Raw genomic sequence first — 6,000 nt, 5'->3', positions numbered from 1 at the left:
CAGGTCATCCAGGCCTTTATGTCTTTAAGACATGCTTGAAGTTTGACCAGCTGATCTGATTCATTTGGCTTCATAGATAAATATAACTGAGTATCATCTGCATAGCAATGGAAATTTATGTTGTGCTTCCTGATAATATTGCCTAAAGGGAGCATGTATAAAGTGAAGAGAACTGGACCTAACACAGAGCCCTGTGGAACGCCGTGACTAACTTCAGTTTGTGTGGAAGATTCATCATTAACATGAACAAATTGAAATCTTTCTGATAGGTAAGATTTGAACCAACTTAGTGCAGTTCCTTTAATCCCAATAACATTTTCAAGTCTGCAGTAAGATGCTGTGATCAATGGTGTCAAAAGCAGCACTGAGATCAAAGTGGACAAGTATGGAGACAATTGCTTTATCTGAGGCTAGGAGAAGATCATTGGTGACTTTCACCAGTGCTGTTTCTGTACTATGATGGACTCTAAATCCTGACCGGAAATCCTCAAACAAATCATTCTTGTGTAAGTGGTCACATAACTGCTTTGCAACAGCTTTTTCCAGAATTTTAGAAATAAACACCTGGGTCAAGAGTAGGCTTTTTGAGTAGAAGTTTAATTACTACAACTTTAAAAGCCTGTGGAACATAACCTGTTAATAGAGAGGCTAATCAGATCTATTATGGATGTGTTGATTAGGGGAAAGACGTCTTTGAGCAGCCTGGTCGGGATGGGGTCCAGGAAACATGTTGATGATTTAGATGAAGCAATTGTTGAGGTCAACTCAGAGATCTATGGGAGAGAAGTAGTCCAAGTATAAAGGAGGTTTTACAGATGTTTCTAAAGCTATTGTAGTAGATCAGTTCGTGACCTCAAGCTGAAGCGCACTTGGGTTCTGCAGCAGGGCAATGATCAAAAACACACCGGCAAGTCCACCTCTGAATGGCTTAAAAAAAAGAAAATGAAGGTTTTGGCCTAGTCAGAATCTGGACTTGAATCCGATTGAGATGCTGTGGCATGACCTTAAAAAGGCAGTTCATGCTCGAAACCCTCCAGTGTGGTTGAATTAAAACTATTCTGCAAAGAGTGGGCCAAAATTCCTCCACAGCGATGTGAAAGACTCATTGCCAGTTTTCGCAAACACTTGATTGCAGTTGTTGCTGCTGAGGGTGACACAACCTGTTATTAGGTTTAGGGGCAATTACTTTTTCACAGAGGGCCATGTAGGTTTGGATAGCTTTTCCCCTTAATAAATAAAATCATCACTTAAAACTGCATTTTGTGTTTACTCGGGTTATCTTTCTCATATTTAAATTTGTTTGATGATCTGAAACATTTAAGTGTGACAAATATGCAAAAATTAAAAAACTAGGAAGGGGGCAAAATACAGCACTGTACTGACCTCATTGTCACATTATTTCCAGGCACCTGTAAAAGCAAGGGAAAACCTTGGTTCTTCATTTTAAGGACAAAACCATAGTCGCATGAAATATTCATGCTTTTTTTAATTTATTAATAACTATTAAAGTATTCAAAAATCATTGCCCATCCCTACCTTCACAATGGTTTTACTGGGTCTACTTACCCTGTCTGTAATGCAGTCTTGACTGTTTTATTTTACTGTACTTGAGGTTCAGAGCAACTAAAAAGAAGCACATAGTGACTAAAATCAGACAGAAAAGACCCCCAAAACAGTGAGACAGCTATAAAATATGCCAGTGGATAAAAAAGAGACACAGAACACCTACAAGGATCTACTAAACTATTTAATACAAGAACACATGACAAGTGAAAATACAGCCACCAAGGTGCAAAACAACCACAAAGAGATGGAAAACAAGTAAAAAATTTACACAAATCAGTCCGTGGAGTTTATCTGAGGCTTTTAATGGGAATATCTCGCACACTACTTGTCCTTTATTTGAGTTTAAATGTATAATCCTGTATCTTTTTTAAACTCTATCAGATACTATCCTGTAATTGTAGGCATTTATTTACACAATCAACTACATGCAGTGTCTAGTAATGATCTGACACTAAGAAGCTTATATTTAGAAAATCTGGCATGTTATGGGGCCTTTGTGTGAGCTTAAGCAACAATCTGGCACTTTTATTTTGAAAATCTTCCATCCTGCAGAGCACTCATGTCACACTAAGTTATAATCTGGGGCTCTTATATTCAGTACCCAGCATCCTTCTAAATGGCATTGTAACTCCTGGCACCACCTTTTTACCACAAGCACATTTCAGCCTCTGCTGGTCTGTGCTGTTTGATGTGTCCTACTAGGATAGGACAATCTTGTTACTAGAAGGAGCAAAGCTCTGAGTACTGAAAGGAACTGGACATTGAAGCTGTTTCTGAATATTTCCGGGCTCTCATTTTGAAGGCAGAGCGACCAGTGTGTGTGTGTGTGTGTGTGTGTGTGTTGTGTCTCTGTGCTACTGTGTGTGTGTGTGTGTGTGTGTGTGTGTGTGAGTGTGTCACTGTGCAGCACCGTTGCTTTGACAGTGTATGTTTGGGTGTTTGTTATTTTGTGTATATTTGTGTGTGTGTTACTCTGTTGCTATCTGTGTGTGTCTTACTGTTGTGACTGTGTGGTACTATGTTAACTTTAATGTTTCTGTTTTAAGCAATTAGCTCAACAGGACACATGCTACCAAGAAGGTCAATCTATTTATTATTAACATTAGAAGTTTTCATAGTATTACAACATAGTAGTACTGTCAGAAGCACTTGTAATGAGGGTAGAAGTACTGAATTGGCTAGTACTGACAGGGATATTGCAGTAGTAACAGGCGAGGCTACTTATCATGGATTACAAGATACTCAGTTAACACAGGTACTGACTTACTGCATGCCATTTAACAGACAGAGAGAGTGTAGAGGACATATGGGCGATCGACAACAGCAGGTGCATCGTTAAGTGCAAAAATTGTTGTGCTTTGATTGGCAGGAGGCTTCAAAAAACATGCTTATCTCCTTTATGTGAAGGTATTTTATAAAGTGAAGGAATCGTTGCGAGTTACAAATAGCCCTCACTTTTGTTTTGAGGAGATTTTCTGAATCTTTTTTTTACAGTGGGAGTCTATGGGAAATTGAGGCGGCACTCTCTGGAATTTAGATAGATAGATGCTTTTATTTGTCATTGTACAAAAATATACAACTAAATTTAGATGTACTTCAGGGTACCAATATATAAATACAGTAAACAACACTCAGTGCCAGCATATGCACTTTAGTGAGTAATTACACTTAAAAGAAAATCAATAAATATTAAAATAAAATCAATAAATATTGCACGATAAAACATGCTATCTTCGGTAAGAGTGGTTTTGGAGATCATTTTTTAATATGCTTATGGCTTTGTGGTAAAAGGAATTCAGGAATTGTGCAGTGCATGTTTTAATGGATCTGTATTGTCTACCTGAAGGCAGCAGTTCAAAAAGGTGATGAGCAGGGTGAAAATAGTCTATTGATATGCAGTTGTGTGTGAACCTTCTTATTCTTCCTAAAGTCAATTATCAGTTCTTTGGTCTTTTTGATATTGAGTTTTTTTTCTGCACCACGCAGTCAGCTCTTGCACTTCCTCCCTGTAGACAGATTCATTATTCTTATGGATCAAGCCCACCACTATCGTGTCATCTGCAAATTTAATAATGGCATAGGTATTATGTGACATGGTGCAATGATGTGTGTACAGGGAGTAAAGGAAGGGACTCAGCACACAACCTTGTGGGGTTCCTGTGCTCAGTGTCAGGGTGGAGGAATGATGATGATAACTCATCTTGACTGACTGTGGCCTGTTTCTTAAAAAATCCTTTATCCACAGGCAGATGTTGTGTTGTATGTCCAAACTGGACATTTTGAAGAACAGCCTGCTGGGTAAGATGTTGTTAAAAGCAGAGTTGTAGTCCACAAACAACAGATGTGCATATGTCCGCGGTTGCCATTTCATTCAAAAACTGTTCATTCTATACAATAACAAGGGCATTTTCTGATTTCTCACAATTTTCTCTACCATTTCAGTGTATAATTTGCATGTGAAAGCTTATTTTTGGCAGAATAAGAGCAGAAAACAGGCTGAAAAATTGTAAAAAGGCTGAAGGACAGAGCTAGAGTGAGTAACGTCACATCACCCACTCTAGCCCTCCATTTATTTGAGGGCTGAAAAATGTCCAAAATCACCATAAAATAGAAACTGTGATAATTCAAAAACTGTAAAAGATATCAAAAAGCTGGACAAGACAAATATCTGAAACCTTCCTGACTTGTTTAAAGATTAATTTGTTTTTTTAGCTGAACTTTGCTAAAGTTATTAAGGGTGAAAGAGGAGGAAGATTTGAAGATTCTCCCATTCACTTCCATTATAAAAAATTGCTGAAAAAAGCTGAATATTTTAAAAAGTGTAAAGGTTATCAAAAAGATAAATGCAAGCATAGATGCCCCTAAAGAGCTGAACATTCTGATATTTGAATGTTTTTTCTAACTGAAAGTATGTTGCAGTTATTAAGTGCCAAAAAAGGACAGAAGAAATCAGAATAATAAAGAAGAGGAAAACAATAGTGTGAATGCTGCAATAATAATAATATATAAATATATAAGAGGAAAACAATTAACAACTAGAAGATATTATGGATTGAAGGGGTAAAAATGACTCCATCCATCCATCCATCCATTTTCTTCCGCTTATCCGGGGCCGGGTCGCGGTGGCAGCAGTCTAAGCAAAGATGCCCAGACCTCCCTCTCTCCAGACACTTCCTCCAGCTCCTCCGGGGGAATGCCAAGGCGGCCCTTAGCAAAGGGCCCCGGACCCCGTACTCCCGGAGCACCCCCCACAGGGCGCTGCGAGGGACACGGTCGAATGCCTTCTCCAGATCCACGCAGCACATGTGGACTGGTTGGGCAAACTCCCATGAACCCTCTGCCACTCTGAAGAGGGTATAGAGCTGGTCCAGTGTTCCACGGCCAGGACGAAAACCGCATTGTTCCTCCTGAATTCGAGGTTCGACTATCGGTCGAATTCTCCTCTCCAGTACCCTGGCATAGACTTTGCCGGGGAGGCTGAGGAGTGTGATCCCCCTATAGTTGGAACACACCCTCCGGTCCCCCTTCTTAAAAAGAGGGACCACCACCCCGGTCTGCCAGTCCAGAGGCACTGTCCCCGACCGCCATGCGACGTTGCAGAGGCGTGTCAACCAAGACAGCCCAACAACATCCAGAGACTTAAGGTACTCAGGGCGGATCTCATCCACCCCCGGTGCCTTGCCACCGAGGAGCTAAAATGACTAAAAATGACTCCTTACTGTTTAATAGTAAAGCAGGAGACTTCTGATTTCCTGGCTTTTACAGCAGACTTGTGCCCTGGGGGCTGGTAGCCTACTGCTGGAGCTTGCAAAAAAAAAAAAAAGCTGTCTTCTCAATGGTTCTGAGCCAAACAGCCCATAATCATGACAGATTTCCGAACGCTGTGAACGCTTGTTCTCTTAATACGCCCCTAGCAACCTGTTTTTAAAGCCTACTCTCCAATTTCACTATTTAGGCTTACCATATGTTGTAGTGACCATGCTAAGCACTAAGGAGGGGAGATAACACACATAACCACAACTTCATCCCTGCATGACAAATCTGAGACCCTGAGTGGAGTAACAATCAACCTGGCACACTGTATAACAATGGTAGAGATAATAGCTTACCTCAGGAGATGCTAGGTTCCAGTGTAGCAGTTACCCTGTTGACCTGTTAGTCTGTCATGCTTCAAGCAAACTCAATGAAACTCCTGTAACATCTGTTGCGACCAATATACATGGTGGTGTACATAAATTACAATTATTGAATAAATAACCTAAAGATAAAACAGCTTAATCAAACCACACCGTGCAGCACAGCCCGATAGAATAACAAATTTAAATTTCCTCAAATACCCCTTTGTAAGAAAAATCTCTATAAAATATACCACTGTTCACAAATACATATTTGCATATTATTTTAACTACACATAATTGTCAATAAATGTCATTG

General features: G+C 39.9%; 1 protein-coding gene across 2 annotated transcripts in view; it reads left to right on the top strand.

Moving 5' to 3' along the window:
- cdk17 (cyclin dependent kinase 17) overlaps nt 1-6,000 on the top strand; it is a 53,256-nt gene that overhangs the window by 45,720 nt on the left and 1,536 nt on the right. The window lies entirely within an intron of this gene.

The sequence above is a fragment of the Monopterus albus genome, unplaced genomic scaffold (assembly GCF_001952655.1).
Source record: "Monopterus albus unplaced genomic scaffold, M_albus_1.0 scaffold51.1, whole genome shotgun sequence".
Lineage (NCBI taxonomy): Eukaryota > Metazoa > Chordata > Actinopteri > Synbranchiformes > Synbranchidae > Monopterus > Monopterus albus.
Note: the sequence above shows the minus strand (reverse complement) of the source record. Positions and strands in the feature narration are given on the sequence as shown.